This window comes from Panthera onca, chromosome B4 (genome assembly GCF_046562875.1).
Source record: "Panthera onca isolate mPanOnc1 chromosome B4, mPanOnc1 haplotype 2, whole genome shotgun sequence".
Taxonomy (NCBI): Eukaryota; Metazoa; Chordata; class Mammalia; order Carnivora; family Felidae; genus Panthera; species Panthera onca.
This window is the reverse complement of record NC_138345.1, coordinates 79,570,024-79,588,620: the sequence shown is the minus strand read 5'-3', so window position 1 is coordinate 79,588,620 and position 18,597 is coordinate 79,570,024. Positions and strand designations below refer to the sequence as shown.

The 18,597-nt window shown below is 43.9% G+C and overlaps 1 long non-coding RNA gene across 4 annotated transcripts in view; it reads right to left on the bottom strand.

Annotated features, from left to right (window-relative positions):
• LOC132694287 (uncharacterized) overlaps positions 1–17,688 on the bottom strand; it is a 111,276-nt gene extending 93,588 nt beyond the window's left edge. For 3 of the 4 annotated variants that reach the window (XR_009617235.2, XR_009617234.3, XR_009617241.3), the window contains exon 1: positions 17,594–17,688. This is a non-coding gene — a long non-coding RNA (uncharacterized LOC132694287). Of the gene's footprint in view, positions 1–10,183; positions 10,303–17,593 lie in introns of those variants that run through there. The other variant, XR_009617237.2, reaches the window with a different exon arrangement.
• Positions 17,689–18,597: the final 909 nt, after the last annotated feature.

The following is an 18,597-nucleotide window of genomic DNA, read 5'->3' as shown; positions in this document are numbered from 1 at the left end:
ATGAAAACAGTCTTAATCCATATATTTCACCTTGAAATTCTAAGGACTCTAATTAGACACCCACATACATGCTAGTGCTAAACACTTTGGGGTCCTAGGCTGACTGAGTTAGACCAGGCATTGAAAAATGCAAGTCTTGGGACACCTGGCTGGCTCAATGGGTAGACTGTATGATTCTTGAACTTGGGGTCATGAGTTCAAGCTCCATGTTGAGTGTGGAGCCTACTTAAATTTTTTTTTATTTTAATTAGAAAAATAGAGTAGAGTTTAAACAAAAGAAAGAAAAGAAAAATGCAAAATAATAATAAAAAATTTAAAATAATAATAATAATAATAATAATAACAATAATATCTCTGGAATGCCCCTGAGTGGCTCAGTCGGTTAAGCTGACTCTTCATTTTGACTCAGGTCCATGATCTCTCAGTTCACGAGTTCGAGCCCCGAATAGAGCACTGGCAACTCAGAGCCTGTTTAGGATTATCTCTCTCCCTCTCTCTCTCTCTGCCCCTCCTCCACTCACATGCTCTCTTGCACTCTCTCAAAATAAATAAATAAACATTTTTTAATTAATAATAATAATATCTTTGTCTACAGATGCCTCATCTTATTTCTGAAAGAGTCAGTGCTGGGTACAGTAGTGGTAAGAGCAAAGAACATTATGTCAAAACTTTTGAATTTGAGTCCTGGCTCTTCCACTTGGCTATGTAACTAGAGTAATTTGCTTAATCTCTGTAAGCCTCAGTTTCCTCCTCCATAAGGAACTTTACTTGACTTCCCTTACTGGATCATCATGAGAAGTCTATGAGAAGATACAGACTACCACACACTGCTGGTGGGAGTATAACTGGTGCCACCATCTTGAGGCATAATCTTAGTGGAATTAAGAGTGCACACCCCCTCCAACCCCACAATCCCTCTCCTAGGTACATACCCCAAGGAAACTCTCTGCTGAGTCCATGAGGAGACCCATGTGAGCATGTTCATCACAAAGTCCTACAGTATTTGTCACTCACCCAGCTACCTCTCAGCCTTCTGTCTCTCTCTCTTCCCACTCATTTTTCTCTAGCCACTGACCTTCTAACCATTCTGGTCTCCTAACATACCAGACAAGACCCTACCTCAGGGCCTTTGTACTTGCTGTCCCCTCTAACTGGACCACTTCTACCCCAGATATCCACGCAGTTTCTTCCTTAACTGTGTTTGTTGAAATAGCACCTTTGTTGCAACGCCTTCCTTAATCACCCCATATAAAACTGCAGTCTGGTCCTGATCCCCCTCAACATATCTTATCCCCTTGCCCTGCTTTTTTTTTTTTTTCCCCCATAGGGCTTATCACTATTTGAGGTACTACATGTTTGACTTATTTATTTGTTCATGATTTGTCTCACTCCAAAAGAATGCAAGCTCCATGAAAACAGGACTTTTTTTTATTATTTTGCTCCTGGTTGCATTCCCTGCAACTATGACTGTGCCTGACACAGTTGGCACTGTGTGGTTGTTGAGTGGATGAATGTATCTAAATACACATATAGAGCACAGATTGGAGGAGCATTTGTTAAAGACACTACACAAGTGCCCCCAGTGAGGAGGGGAGATGGGAACAGAGAAAGGAAAGAAGAAAATGAATTGAAAAGGGGCCTTACAGAAAGGGATAGAGCCAACATGCCATGATGGAGGAAGGGATTGATTCCACTCTGTGCACTTCAGGTTCAACAAAGGAAATGCATGACGTACTGTTGTGAGAGGACCTGGTACATAGATTGATAAACAGCAGACACTCAATATATTTAAACTGAAGGGGAACCAGAGTCCTGCCATCATCAGAACATGGAGAAAATAGGGAAGGAATACCTGCTAGAAAGAGGGTGGAGAACAGGGGAGGATGGGGCACTCTTCTTACCAGTTCCCCTGAACCCATGTCTCTTTTCCCAATTTCTCTTTCTCCCTCAGCTCCTTCAACTGTCTCTGGACGTTCCTGTGGTTGGCCCTAGGGATGCTTGTACCATGTTTCTCTCTCTGGGGAACCATCCTCAGCCACCTACCTCCCAACAAAGACACAACAGTGGTTCTTAACGTTTGTTGAATCACAGACTCCCTTGACGTTGCCCTTCTCAAAAAAATGTCCTACACTCTCCTGAAGTTCAGCCATGGGCCCCGAGCAAGAATCTCAAAGGAGGACCACCTGAATGGCAGGGTCATACATGCTTTTGATCATTTCTGTTTCCCTCCACTTTGTTATGCAGGATGGTCCTTGGGCTCTTCCCACTTTTACTGAAGATGAGTGAAAGTGGGCTACAGACGAAGTACGAAGATACCAGAGAAGCAACCCAAAGAACAAAACACATGGAAGTTAAATAATCATATCTTATGACTCAAACAGAAGCAAGCAGAACAAACAAATGAACAACCAAACTTGTAGAAGAAGAAGCAAACCCATGATTGGGAATCCTAAGCAAGTCTCCTTGCAATCCAGCTTATACCAATACAGAGGAACATCGTCCTCAAACGTCATGTTCAGAAATACCCTTTCTCTTGTAATAATCTGCAGTCATTCCAAAAGTTTATATTCAGTCCAGACTCTCTGACCCAGCTGCCAGAGCTCTGCCCTAATTCTCCCCCTACCCTCAGGCCCATCACCTCCTTCCTCACTCAGCTCCTCATATCCTGATTTACCCTTCCTGGGATGAGACTCTGGCCTGGGTAAGTTACCTGCCCTGCCAGGGATGCCCTCCTCACTCCTTTCTTCCAGTCTTGACCCTCCAGCTCTTTTTAACTCTATTCTACAACTTTTCCCCCCACATCTAGGAAGCCATTCCTAAGCCATTCTGACTAATCCCCCATTTCCAACCTTCCTCCCCTTGTCACCAGCACTTACAGCTGATCCTGATGTTCAGCTAAAACTAATTTCCCCTTCTGGTGGAGTCCTGGGTGTGTCACTTAAATTCTTTTACAGTCCAAAAGCTTCCAGAGGGCAGGGCCAGGATTCATATACCTCCTCCTTCTGAATTCCACACTCCTATCCCCAGCCATCACTACCCAAAACAAGGATCTGCTCATAATTGTACCAAGAAACCAAAAGAGGCATTTAAGACAGAGGAAATGTACATATAGTGTATTGATTGGTTGCTATATCTTGAGATTCCTAGAAGTAAGGTTTTTTTCATTTTTTTTTTCTTTTTTGGAAAGAGAGAAAGGGCCAAACAGAGGTGGAAACAGGAGACTAGAACAACTAGAACATGCACACTCATCTATTTCAAGAGCATTTCCTGAGGACATTTCCTAATGAGGGCCCTGGGCCTGTGAATCTCAGTTTAATTAGGAAACAGTCTCTCCCAAAGGAGGTGCTTGGCGCAGGGGAGGTACTTAAAGAAATGCAGAGAGAGGCCAGGGAACATGAAGCCAGCTTGTATGAATTCCATAATGCCCCCCGGCTCCCTGCTTCTCTCCCTCCTCCTCCCTGTGTTTCTCTCAGTCTCTGAGCTCATTCCAAACTCCAAAACAAAAGTTCCATCCCAAGTCGCCAAGAAGAACTCCTGTCAAATCCAACAATCCACCCACTAAATTGCAGGCTGTCTTGCTTTCCCAGCCAGCCCCACCCACTCTCCTCCATCCTGGAGGTCACTGTGTTCACTCCTCTGTCTCTAAGAAGGGTACTGCCCTCACTCTGGACCTTTCCTTTTCAAAACATTTTTCCAAGGCAGTTAAGTTCCACTGCCTATTGTTGGGTGTTACTACCCCTACCAATCAGGAAGCTGGCCCTGTGGCTCCTCCTGTAGAGCTTCAAACACAGTTTGGATAGAAGTTTGATAAAGACTTGGGAGGAAGGCTAATGAGGCTATTAAATAATTATTTTCTCAAAGGTTCTCAAAATTTCAGAGAAGTGGACTTGAAACGCAACATCTCCAGAGATGATATTAATCTCTTTCCATCCAAGCATAGCTTCTTCCTGAACCCAAATTATATAAATTCTCTCCTCCACCTTAAAATTTCAGGAGAATGAAAAGTCCCGAGCCATTCAAACCAGTGGCTCTGAAACAAACAAGTGTAAAGTCTCCTGGATAGCTAAGCTTCCCAGAGTTTCCCAAGTCCTAATTCAAACATCCCTGCAACTCTGGGAGGTGGGGAGCAATCAGGAATACAAGAGTAGAGGCTCTGAGTTCAGGGCAACAACCTTAAATAGTAAGTGTGGTGTATGTGGAACACAAACACTTCCAAAGTGGAAACAGTTCAGAATACATACGAAAAAGTAAACAGAGCAAAAGCCACCATGAACACGGGCAAGTCTCATAGCCAAACGTAGAACTTAGTTAACAAAATGAAATGAAAAATGGGATTTTCCCATCTTCTCTTTCTGTCTGTGCCTTCTCTAGAAGTGTATGTCTAACCATGGTCATTCATTTATTTATTCAACAAATATACTGGTCCCCAGTTATTCAACACTGCTATAAAGCAAAGAAAAACACAAAAATCCCTCCACTCAAGATGCTTACATTTCTGTAGGAGGAAGCAGACAATAAACAAATAAGTAATAAGAATATATATTGTGTTGGATTTGCGATCAGTGCTGCAGAGAAAAGTAAAGCAAGAAAAAGTTCAGATGTGCTCAGGACGTGTGTTGGGATTTTAAAATGGGTGATCCTTGGGGCGCCTGGGTGGCTCAGTCGGTTAGGTCTCCGACTTCGTCTCAGGTCATGATCTTGTGGTCCATGAGTTCCAGCCCCGCGTCAGGCTCTGTGCTGACAGCTCAGAGCCTGGAGCCTGTTTCAGATTCTGTGTCTCCCTCTCTCTCTGACCCTCCCTCGTTCATGCTGTCTCTCCCTGTCTCAAAAATAAATAAACGTTAAAAGAAATTTTAAAAAAATAAAATAAAATGGGTGATCCTTAGGGCGCCTGGGTGGCTCAGTCCATTAAGCATCCAACTTTGGCTCAGGTCAGGATCTCATGGTTCATGGGTTCGAGCCCTGCATCAGGGTCTCTGCTGACAGTTCGGAGCCTGGAGCCTGCTTTGGATTCTGTGTCTCCCTCTCTCTTTTCCCCTCCCCCACCCACACTCTGTCTCTCTCTCAAAAAAAAACATAAAAAAAATTAATGGGTGGTCCAGGGGCTCCTGGCTGGCTCAGTCAGGGGAGTATCAGAGGAGCACGTGACTCTTGGTCTCAGGGTTGTGAATTGAGCCCCACTCTGGGTGTAGAGATTACTAATAAATAAATAAACTTTTATAAATAAATAAATAAAATGAAAAGGGTGGTCCAAGACAGCCTCACATTTACACTGTTGTGCAACTATCATCACCATCCATCTCCAGAACTTGTTCATCTTCCTAAGCTGAAACTCTGTACCCATTAAACAGTAACTCCCCATCCTTCTCTCCCCCCAGACCCTGGCAACCACCATGCTACTTTCTGTCTCTATGAATTCAACTACTCTAGGTACCTCATATAAGTGGAATCATACAATAGTGTCCTTTTGTGACCAGCTTAGTTCACTTAGCATAAGGCCTTCAAGGTTCATCCATGTTGTAGCATGTATCTGATTGTCCTTCCTTTTTAAGGCTGAATAATATTCCGTTGTATGTATATACTACATCTTGTTTATCTGTTCATCCATTGATGAGTATGTGGGTTTCGCCTTTTGGCTATTGTGAACAATGCTGTTAGGAATATGGGAGTACAGATATCTTTTTGAGTCTCTGCTTTCAATTCTTTGGGATATATACCAGAAGTGGGATTGCTGGATCATACTGTAATTGTATATCTAATTTTTTGAGAAACCATCATGCTGTGTTCCACAGCGGCTGCGCCATTTTACATTCCCACCAACAGTGCACAAACGTCCCAATATCTCCACATCCTCGCCAACACTCATTATTTTCTGTTTCTTTAATAGCAGCCATCCTCATGGGTGTGAAGTGATACTTGGCGATCTGGGGGGAATAACAAGGAGGCCTGTGGGGCCAAGATGGAGTGAGTGAGTGGGAAGAGGTAGGGGATGAGGTCAGAGAGAAAGTAGGAAGCCAGATTCTTCACTTAGGGTCTGAGAGTCACTGTGAGGACTTTGGCTTTTACTCTGGGTGTGATGGAAACCCTAGAAAAAGTGATAGTTTTATATGTTGGCTACTTATTTTCATGTTCTTTGAACTAAGCATTTGGTTCTCAAACTAAGGAAAGGCCTCCTCCAGAGTTCGAAAACAAGACATGGAGACGGTTTCTGCAGAACTCTCAATAGACGTTGTTAGATGTCCAGCGCGTCTAACAACACAGTGAGGGCTGAACAAGCTGCATTCTTGCATCTGCCTCCCTCTCGAGATGCCAAAGAAGAGATGCCATAGAGTCAACCATGGGAGCGTAACATGATAGATTGCTTTCATTGAAGCTGTTCACTTTATGGATTATCTCTAGGCAGGATTTGATCACTTAAAAATCAAACAAAAGTCATTTTAGTATCATTCACTATTTTAGGTTATTCCCACCATGACTGGATAATCAAGAGCTGACATGGATACAAAGGGCCCTTTTTCTGGAACCTGGTGAAATAAGGGGCTGCAAAGACAGGGGTAGGTAGACTCTCAGAAAGGGGGCAGGAACCATGTGCATCAGGCACTCGGAAGCCTTGCAGAATTAAATAGATGAATCCAGTCCCAAGCCCCAGATGCCTCAGGAAGGACTGTCAGAAATGTCTGAGATGATCAGAGCTGGAGAGAGAAAGGGCCCCAAAGGGAAGCCTGAAAACACATTTCTGAGAGGCAAAGAGTACCTCTCATAACCTCACTTCCCCCAGGCGACAAGGATGAAAGCTTCTACATCAAAATGAGAAGTCCAAGGAGTTATAGATTTTCTCAACAATAAATAATCCGGAGAGAATGGCCGCCCAACCACCGTTTATAAATGTTAGAAAATACACACTTGTGTGGGTGGGGAGGGGGGAGATGGAGGGTAGAGAAGGAGAGAAATATGGGGTTGTCCCCACTGCGAAAGGAGGAGGGACAGAAATCAATTTTCACCAGGCCATTCTTAGGATTCAAATGGGAGTTAGGGGAGGGAAGTATAATAAAATCTGGAACCCTAAATAACTAATTTCTCTCAGCAAGGAAACAGACCATGTACTCTTAGGTTCTGCATACTGTGTTTCTTTCCATCTGACGACCACCTTATTCACCGTCCAGTCTCAACATAGTATGATCACCACCCACCCCCAGGGTAAAGAGACTCCACAGCTTGCCTCACATCATAGTCCCCACCTCATTTCCCTTCTCTATGGGCTCATTACAGAGGTCTTAGGTTCCCTTTAAGCCTTCAAACATGTCTAATAAAAATGGGAACAGGATATAGGAGAAGGCTGCTCTTCCTCCTCTCCTCAAGTAGAAAAATAATAGACCTAGGTAGCAGTAAAAGTCTTTGGTCATTCATTCATTCATTCATTCAACAGTAAGCACCTTCTTAGAAGGACACCTTCTAAGTCCTTGTGCTTGATCTTACAAACACAATGGGAAGGAAGAAAACATGCTCCCTGCTTACATGGCACCCCTTGTCTTTAAGAATGTTCTTATATAATATTACTGCCCAAAATGTGTAACCTGAATCTAATGATAAAAATGATCAGTCTAGGGGCACCTGGGTGGCTCAGTCATTTAAGTGGCTGACTTTGGCTCAGGTCATGATCTCATGGTTCATGAGTTCGAGCCCTGCCTCGGGCTCTCTGCTATCAGTGCAGTTCCTGCTTCAGATCCTCTCTCCCCCTCTCTTTCTGCCCCTTCCCTCTCCTCTGCTCATGCACACTCTCTCTCTCAAAAATAAATAAAAATTTAAAAAAAATTTTAATGATCAGTCTACAAAACAACCTTCTACAGAAAGTTAACTTTCTATAAAACTGTTCAAAACTGTCAGTGTCAGGAATGACAGCCTGAGGAACTGTCGCAGATTAATGGAGAATAAAGAGACACAGGGGTGCCTGGGTGGCTCAGTGGGTTGAGTGTCCGACTTCAGCTCAGGTCACAATCTCGTGGTTCACAGTTCAAACCCCATGTCAGGCTCTGTACTGACAGCTCAGACTGTGGAGTCCGCTTCGGATTATGTGTCTCCCTTTTTCTCTGCCCCTCTCCTGCTCACACTCTGTCTCTCTCTATCTCAAAAATAAATAAAATATTTTTTAAAAGAGAGAGACACAACAATGAGATGCAATGCAAAACCTTGGATTGGACCTGGATCAGGGAGAAACATTTTACTATTAAAAAAATTGGACAGTTAGTAAACTATGGGCCATGTTTCAACACACACACACACACACACACACACACACACACACACACAGGAGCACTGGAGAGAGCATGCAAATGTAGAAAAATATTAACAATCAATCCTGGTGAAAGATAAATGGGTGTTAATTACACTATTCCTGCAACTCTCTATAGGTTTGATATTTTTCAAACCAAAAAGTTAGGAAGAAAACAAGAATGTCCCAGTAGTAAAAGTTACGGATTCTTATTCCCTGAATGGCCTTTATAAACAAGCTTGCCATCACTTTTGGTTGCAACAAAATCCCACCCAGAATGATCTAGCCCAAATCAGGAACTTTAGATCAGAGGAGTGGGTGGGAAGATAGAACTCCTTTGTCTTTGATTTACAACCAAAATTGTCAGCAAGCAAAAATGCCTGGAAAGAAACCACAACCTTGGCTCATGTTAGTACGGTTATAAAAACTACATACTGTTATTGTCATTTTGTGGGACTAACACAAATTAATAAATCAGGGCCCTAGGCTTGAACTGTAAGAGGCATGGGGGGAACATGTGCAGAGGCTGGAAGCAGAGAAAAATTATATCAGGCAAATAGGGGGACCAGATATATATGAAAGAATTAGGGATACATGGAGAAAGGGGTGAAGGAGAATCAGAATTTGTTAAGCTGTAATGCACGTATGTTCCTTCATTTAACCCCCATAACAACCCAATGAAATAAGTGTTATTATTCCAACTTTAAAGACTGAGAAGTGAGACAACTATCCTAAGCTCATACAGCCAGTAAAAAGAAGAGCTGGAATTTTAACTTGGTTCCTTGTTACTTCAAAGACCATGTTCTTTCTACCGTGGCACCTTGCCTCCATAAGGGGTCAAGACTGCAGCATGGCTTTTAAAGGAGTGTTTGAGCCAGTTCTTATCTTTGTGTCTAGGTCACCCTCTGCCAATGTCTTCCCTTTCATCTCAAATAGATACTGATGGGCCAGAGCTAGAAGTGGAGGAATCATTAAATCTGAAAGCTCCATCTAAACCATGTCCTGCTAAAATCCTAATCCAATCGACTGGGGAAGGGAGCAGGTACCTGGCTGGCTCAGTCAGTACAGCATCCAACTCTTAATCTCAGGGTCTTGAGTTCAAGCCCCACATTGGGTGTAGAGTTTACTTTAAAAAAAAAAAAAAGGAAAATCCTAACCCAATCTAGCGCCAAAATGTCTCCAGACTATATTTTTAGATGTCAGGAAAGATTCCAAACATCCCCATAGCCATCCCAATAGTTCCCAGATATAATTTTACAGCTAATTATAATTCCTACCCACAACTTTAACCCGCCTCCTTTAGCTTGGCTTTTAGTAGAAATATAGGATAATAGATCTCTAGATGCCAAATATAAGTCACCCTCCTGAGACTTCTTTCATCGTTTTACTCTTTCATTGTCCTATTCCAAATATTTTCTAGTCACTACCTCATTCTTGAGAATAAAAAAAAACATATTCAGTGAGGTTAGGAAATGCTAGAGAAGGTAATGAAACTTTCATTCTCATCGCATAAAGGAAGAAGGGGGTGGGGAGCAGTTATTTTTTTTAATGGAAACCCAATAGCAGGAAGATGGTTGCAATTTCCCTGAAAGCCTAAAAACCTCCAGTTTTGGCCTTCCCAAACCTCAGCCATCACCCAAGCCTTCCAGATGTTGCTGGGGCACACACCGTTAGGAAACATCTGTCACAAAGGACAGCCCCAACTGGGACAAAAGAGAGTAGTAAGGCAGACGGTGCCAATTTAATGAGGATGGTTTAACAAAACATCTTTTCAAGCTTCCTAATTCACTTGGCCATTTGCTCCCCAGACTTGGCCCCCAGTCAGGAGCAGACTGGGAATGGTTGCCAGAAAATGGCAATCTCCTCTTTATCCTTAACCCAGAGGAACCCAGTACCAGAAAAATGTCAGCTCACCAGTCACTTCCAAAATACGATTCCCCCATTGCAGAGCTAAAACTTCACGGTGATGCTGGGGAAAAGGACTTCAGCTGTGTCAGGTTGATATTCTGGTTTGGTGGTTGTTGATAACCAGACACCTGACCGAGTAGAATATAAAAAATGAGCACCAGCCTTCCCCATTGTGACCCATGTCTGTGACCAGCTCTGAGCTCACAGCACCTAGAGCATTGTTAGTATTTATTAATCATCCTTGGAAATAAGCACGAAGACTGATGGACATCAGACATCGATATGGACCTCTTTGTCTATTTTTGTATCTCCTCATTATTTTTTTCAAGTTGTTAAAGAATATGGACTTAAGATAAGGAATAATCGGTATTCTGAACATGCTATTAGTATAGGAAGATCAAAAAAGAAGGTAAAGGATTGCCTTTCTATTTTAGTTTCAAAAGGAGGAAAACCCTGAATATGTCCAAAAACAAGACCATTGACAAAGCAGCCTCTAAGGATCCTGACTTTATTGGGGGAAATTGCATAAAAATTTGGATTAAATCTAAGGAATTCCAACTGAAATCATTGGTTTCAGATATTTGGGGATCACCAACCAGCCTTCAATTCAATTCAGCTGACATGAAGTCACTTAGACACTTAGCACACCTTGTCTACACTAGACCTCCATCTACTAGGTTCCTACAGTTCACGAATACTGTATATCCAGGGCCAGCCTCCTGCCATAGTCTCTGGTCCTCCCTCCTGGTCCATAAAATTGGTAACTCTGAACAATCACATCCTCTGGGCTCTCACTCAGATTCACCCAGCAGCCATCAGAGAGTGCTGCCCTTCCTTGAAGCAGGATAAAGCCCTAAATCACATTCTTCCTCACTACTGCATTGCAGCAGATAACTGAAGTGTGAGTGCCCTCTACCCTCCTTCTGGAAAATGACACTTTCTTCAAGTCTTAAAAAGATTCTCTCTCTCTCTCTCTCTCTCTCTCTCTCTCTCTCTCTCTCTCTGTGTGTGTGTGTGTGTGTGTGTCTCCCCCCCTCCCCTCCCCACCACCACCACAACTAGACCTGCAGTATCCTGCTCTCTGTTAAATCCAAACTTCTAAGATTGTATTTCCAAGGCTTCCTTTTCAGTGTTCTTCTGCCATTTACTCTTACTACTAACCTTCTGTGTCTCTCTGCTTGACCAGGACAAATCTTTCCCCACACATGCACATCTTGCTGGCATTAACATCAGCCCTCACAGACTCTCCCTCTCTGCCTAGAACACGCTCTTTCCAAACCCTGTTCAGCATGACCCTCTTTCCAGAAGCTTCTCTGGCCACACTTATAGATAGATATCTGATCTCTCCAGCAGGCTCTTCCTTGCCCCTGCTCTCTCCTCATTACTATCCAGTGGCATAACTCGGGGGCGTAGAACTTCGCACTGGGAGAACACCCCTTTAGGAAAGAGGGTAAGAGTAGTTGTGTGGTGAGGTGGAGCAGAGAAGCACAGCTTCTGCCTGGTGATGCTTTTGGCTTGCCTCTCTTTCCCCAGCTGAAGCCTGAGGTACAAAGAGTTAACTGGCCACAACCAAGGAAGTACCCCAGGGTCTACAGCCCAGCTTGGCAACGTCAGAGATATGAAATAAGAACTGTGGTCCAAATCTCTTTCACCGCAACAAAGTGAAAGTATAAAGGAAGTAACCCACGTCGGCTGAGACCAAGTGCATGCATGATCTGTGACATTTACAATTTGCTCCAGCGTCATCCCCTTGATGTGTGACATCTGAACAGACAGACAACACAGAGTTTTATTACTTCCACTGCTTTACTGAATTTGGAAAATAAGTCATCTAATGCTTTGGCAGTAGGCACCATGACACGATACTCAAACTGCAATAACTACATTTAAGGCTGGACTGCAGAATGGAGGAGTGGGACGATAGTCAAAGGACAGAATCGTGTATACACCAGGACTTGTCTCGGGAGGATGGGGAAGGATCCATGAAATGCCCTTGTACTATAAGCTCCCAGAGAAAGGAATGTGCTGTATTTGCTAACATTTTCCCTGTACTGTCGAAATCACTACACAGATGGATTCTCTATAGCTTGGGTTGGGTCTAAAGTGAGAAACTGGATGGTCCCGCAAATGGAAACCACACAAAGTTTCTAAGTGAGAAAGACTGGATTCAGTCTATTGAAGATCAGATTTCAACTAAGTGTAAATGAACACAAAGGCAAATTCCAAATTGGAAAATTTAGGCGCCACAGAGACTCTTTGTGCAAAAGAATTTAAGCAAAAGCAACATTTTCCCCATAAATTATTAACACCACCACCACACCCCCAAATCACCACGCATTCATTTACACACAGTGCAAGACAATGGTGGCAAATAGAGAACGCCCCTCTCTGGAAATTCACAATGAAGGGCATGTTGTGCATATTTCCCCACCTGCCAAAATAAGTAAAAAATACATAAACTATGAATCAGTAAGGCTATTCCTAAATCAGAAATGAACGGTCATAGCAAGGGGATGTCAAGATCCCAGATGGCTTCATAGTTGACAGAAAGTTAGAGTAGAAAAGACCTCATTTTCCAGTGTTGGCAAGATTAGGGAGTATCTTCTGTACACCATCAGTCAGCCTGGGAAAACTGTGCCTTCTTGGCATTTTGTATGATTGTTTCCCAGTTCAAGCTACATCTTCACCTTGGGCCATGGTCCAATTAATAGAGCATCTTTTAGGACTTCCTTCCATGCCTCCAAACACACACACACACACACACACACACACACACACACACATACACACACACACAAATCCACCACACCTTGAAACAGTAAATCCAGTTTGCTCAATTATACAGATCCAGTTAAATATTTGCTATAGAGATTAATACAGATATAGATACTAAAATATAATAATAATAATAATAATAATAATAATAATAATAATTCTCAGTCTTGGTCTGTGCAGAAAAGGAAAAGAGAAAGAAACCATTTCAGTAATAATAAATGTGTTACTTCTCCCCTGGGAAAAGAGAAGTTAAGGTCAGGCAGCTTCCCTGAAAGGTTGGAAAGAAAGCTGAAGTAACCAAATTCAGCTCATACTAAAGAAAATAAATATCCAAACTTATCTCCCAGGAGTCTTCTGAGAACAACCTCACCAAATGGATCACTTACCAGTCATCTTCCCACCTATGATCTTACTTTGTACTATATTCTATTTGAACGTTACTTAGAAGAATCCTTTCTAGGGGTGCCTGGGTGGCTCAGTCAGTTAAGAGTCTGACCAGCTCAGGTAGTGATCTCATGGTCCATGAGTTGGGGCCCCATATTGGGCTCTGTGCCGACAGCTCAGAGCCTGGAGCCTGCTTCGGATTCTGTGTCTCCCTCTCTCTCTGGCCCTCCCCCTCTCCCAAAATAAAATAAACGTTAAATTTCTTTTTAAAAGAGAGAGAGAGAAGAATCCTTTGTAAAATAAAAATTCCTTAGGGTAGAACCTGCTTCATGTTCTCTCAATGAGGCTAGAAACCCTTATTCTGCAAGTAAATATTACTAGGGGCAACTAAGACTTGAACTTGAAGGCATGGCAGCCCCAAACTGTCTTCTCACTAGACCAAGAGGAGACACAGCCACCTCCTCCAACTCATCTACCTCCTACCCTACCGCCCCCAGTACTGCACCTCTCCCATCCCATCCTACTCTGGCAGAAGCTGAATTCCGAGTCAGCAAAAACCCATCCTGACATAGACTAACACACTCCAGACCAAATGTATGTATGTAGACAAAATCCACCCACCCAAATGCAGACCAAAATCTATGTAGATGTAGACTAAGACATTTTTGCTTCCTTCCCTCAATATCTATGGACTCCCTGCTACATGCAGACATGATACTAGTAATATTGTGCCATTATTCAGGTAAACAAGCAGACAGCCAGGCTTTCTCTAGAGGCTGTATAGACTCCATATCATCTAGTACCATTCTGAGATGGTTGTGAACAAGGTGTCTTCTGCGAAGACAGAGGTAAAACTGGTGTTCCTCATTCATAATCTGACCTCATTTACAGGTTTCGTTTCTGTCAGAATCCAGTTTTGGAAATTCTTAACACTTCTGTCACACCAAAACAAAATGATCAACTTCGACAAATGAGACAAGCCTGAGCTTCCGCTCCTAGAGGTCTTCAGAAACTACATGGGCCACAGGAAGAATCACAATTAGATTTTCCAGGGGCACCTGGGTGCCCCAGTCGGTTAAGTGACCAACTCTTGATTTTGGGTCACGTCATGATCTCACGGTCATGAACTAATGGTCATGAGACTGAGCCCCATGGTGGACTCCATGCTGACATGAAGCCTGACCAGGATTCTCTCTCTGCCTCTCTGTCTCTCTCTCAAGAAAATAAATAAATAAACTTAAAAAAAAAAACACCAGATTTTCCAAACAAGAATCAGAAAGAAAGCTGGGGGAAGCCACCAAAGAGGCACAATTAAGGGATTCAAAAGTGATGGGATACATTGATGTTAACAGTGAAAATTAATTTCTTCTCTACTTCTTCCTAAGATTCTCTACTCCCAACCTCTCTCAACCCCAAATCCTGTCAATCCAGAACACCTAATAAAAGTCCTCAGGAAAAAACAGTAGAAGGAAATCCATCTGCCTATCCACCTATTTTCCAAACTACAACTGTAAGGGTGGGATAGCCTTTATCTACAATGAGTACTGAGTCACACTCATTTTTTCCAAGATGCTTTGCTAAACAGCTGGTCCCCCCCCCCCCAAATCCTTCCTTTCCTGGTAAGTACAGAATCTAGAAATCCATCCAGTGGTCCCATCTATCACTATACCCTGTCTCCTCTTTGAGACGAGCAGTTGTGAGTGGTCATAGCGCACGGCTCCTTCTTCCATGCACCTCCTCCCAATATACACCCTCAGCAATACATATACTTCACACAAGGTGGCCTAGGAAAGGCGGACTATCTCTCTGGTTATCTTCCCTCATATCTTTATTTTTTTTTAATTTTTATTGTTTATTTATTTTTGAGAGAGAGAGAGAAAGCACAAGCAGGGAAGGGGCAGAGAGAGAGGGAAATGCAGAATCTGAAGCGGGCTCCAGGCTCCAAGCCATCAGCACAGAGCCTGATGCGGGGCTGAAACTCCCGAGCCATGAGATCATGACCTGAGCCGAAGTCAGATGCTTCACCAACTGAGCCACCCAGGCGCCCCTCCCTTCATATCTTTAAATGTATCCTTCTGTCCTCCCATGTAAGTACTTGACTGTCTCCTTCTCTTTGTCCTCTCTCACCAAACTGTGCTGGATTCCTGTCATAGCCCCACATAGCTGCCCCACACTCTCACCATCTCCCTTGTTCAGTCAATTTGTTTTGTGTTGTTTTGCTGTAGGAAAGATACCAGATTGTCTGCGTCATATGAAAGTTGTACCATGTCTCAAAGTCCTGAGTTCTTATCCAAATATAGATCAATATGACTCCTCCATCAAGACCCATCTCGGGGTGCCTGGCTGGCTCAGTCAGTAGAGCATGAGACTCTTGATTTCGGAGTCATGAGTTTGAGCTCCACATTGGGCACAGAGATTACTTAAAGACGCTTTTTTAAAAATTAAACAAAAAAGGGACACCTGGGTGGCTCAGTCGGTTAAGCGTCCGACTTCAGCTCAGGTCATAATCTCGCAGCTGGTAAGTTCGAGCCCCGTGTTGGGCTCTGTGCTGACAGCTCAGAGCCTGGAGCCTGCTTTGGATTCTGTGTGTGTGTCTCTCTCTCTGTTCCTCCCCCACTTGTGCTCTGTCTCTCTCTCTCTCTCTCTCTCTCTTCCTCTCTCAAAAATAAATAAAGAGTAAAAAAATTTTTTAATTAAACAAAAAAGACCCACCTGCCTCACCCCAGCTCATGCATCAGAATGTACAACAAAGAGCCTCCACCACCACTTTTTTAAGGGACGCTCTTTATCCCTATTTCCTTGTTGTTTCTAATCCCCAGTCTGCTTTGTGATTTCTGCAATAACAAAATAAAAAGGGACAAAGATAAACCAAAAGAATATAATCCAAAAATCATTTTTTATCAATTTGGAATATGCTTGGAAAGGAAATTCACTTTTCCACATGATTTTGCTTAAACTAAGGTTAAAATGAGCCTGCTTCTGGAGGCACATAACACATATCAATTGATAATGGAGAAAAGGTGCCCAAAAACTGCTAGAGGGGAAGATAAAGACAAGCTAGAAAGAAACACTTGCCACATATAATCAATAAAACCGGCGTCATGCATAGATAAGTGTTGTCTGGGCTTCTGGCAAAGGGGTACTGCCCACAGGGTACATGACTGGGGTCGGGGGAGCCTGGGTGGAGAACAGTATAAGATTCCAAGAGCCTTAGAAATTAAAGAGGTGCAAATACGTTTTGCAATAACAGCAAAATGTCTCTTGGCGACCCAGGAAGCCAGTCCTATTTCAGGCTTCTCCTCCAAGCCTTTATCAATCAATAAATATGCCTATCATGTACATAAAATTGATAGATTCCAAGAGAGAGAACAGAGCCATCAAGTTGCAAGGTTTATTTAGCACTGGCTCATTTACAATATATTTGGGACCTCAGACAAGACTCCATACAGTGTTTTAAAGACCACTAGGCAGCCACACCCCAGTGGAACTCAGCAATCTTTCCTCCTATAGCCTGACTTGGCTTATAATCAATCCCCACCACAGCTTGTTTACATTAGATAAGAAAGGCAGGGAGATACCTTCAACAGCTGTAAAAATAGATATCTAGCTGCTTGAGCATGGAGGAAGAAGACCCACGGACCCTCTCTCCTTATGGTGGGCCACCTTACCAAACAGGACCTGCTCTTCTGCGAAGCCCACGGCAACACCCCCGCCCCACGAAGATATGACACAGAGGCTTTCAGAATCTCCAGTGAGAAAGCATGACAAAACATGACAGAGGCAGCAGAGCCAGGTGGAAGAACCTTCATTCCCTCAAAGAACACATCTAAGCATACTATGTGCTGGGCCCTGTGGGAAAGACAAAGATGAACAAAACAAGTTCTGGACCAGGTCAGGAAGGAAAGGCCAGGAAGGAGGGCAGGGCAAAGAGGTGGGAAGGGACGCTGAAGGAGAAGCGCCAGGGACTAACCTCCCCTAACTCGTTTTCTTCAGCAGAGCTAAGAACCTTTCTGGTCTAGAGAACAGAGTCTTGGCCTCCCAATCACTCTGACCCCAGCAAAGCCACCTGCCCTTCCCAAACTTGCAAGGCCACTGGTCTGCACCCCCCAATCCAAGTCTAGCTTGGGCACCAGCAAATAACCTCTGCTCACACCCCACAGGGCCTGGACAGCCAGTGGCACTCCAAGCCCAGACTTCTTCCTCTCTGGCTCGGTCCCAGTGTTCTTGCCAACTCCATAAACATGAGAAATCACTTACCTATGGGTTTTTTCTACCTCAGAGGTGAGACATCTGAGAAGAAAGTGCAAGCTAAACCCAGGAAGAGGTAAGAAGCTTGGCCAAGCAGAGTCAGGATATGGAGCTGAGTTTAGGGGTGGGCGGGCGCTGGAGGGGGTATGGGGGCGGGGCTCAGGCAGGCGGGGTGGGGTGGGGTGCTTTGGGAAGAGTGAAAAGTGTGAAGAAGGTGGCTCAGCCCCCTTCTAGGAGGAAAGCTAGAGGTGGGCAAGGGAAGACTAGCGGGGCCCTGTCTGGGCAGCAAGATGTGAATTTAAATTTTTTTTAAGTTTATTTCTTTATTTTGAGAGAGACAGAGACAGTGCAAGTGGGGGAGGGGCAGAGAGAGAGGGAGAGAGAGAATCCCAAGCAGGGTCCCAGCCACCAGCACAGAGCCTGATGTGGGTCTTGAACTTACGAAACCGCAAGATCATGACCTGAGCTGAAACCAAGAGTCAGACGCTTAAACGACTGAGCCACCCAGGCACCCCTAGGTGTGAATTTAGAAGTAAACACTCTTGGGGTGCCTGGGTGGCTCAGTCGGTTAAGCATCTGATACCCACTCGGGTCATGATCTCAGGTTCGTGGGTTGGAGCCCTGCATTGGGCTCACTGCTTTCAGCATCCGGATCCTCTGTCTCCCTCTCTTTCTGCCCCTCCCTAACTTGCCCTCTCTCTCTGCTTCTCAAAAATAAACACTAAAAAAAAGAAGAAGTAAACACTCTTTCCAGGGTCCTGGGCACGGAGGAGGTCCCAGTTGACCGGAGAGTGTGGGGAGCCAGTGGAGCCCAGCCTGTGGTGAGTTGGGATCCCAGATCCAGCTAAGGAACCCACTCAAGAGTCCTTTAAACAAAGATAGAAGCACCCACCAGCCACCTCGCCCGGTTATCCTACTAGGTTCCTCTACTACCACCATCCATCCCTACCCCCTCACCCGCATTTCAAATCGCTCCAGAAATAAAACTAAAAGGGAACTGGCACAAGTTCACC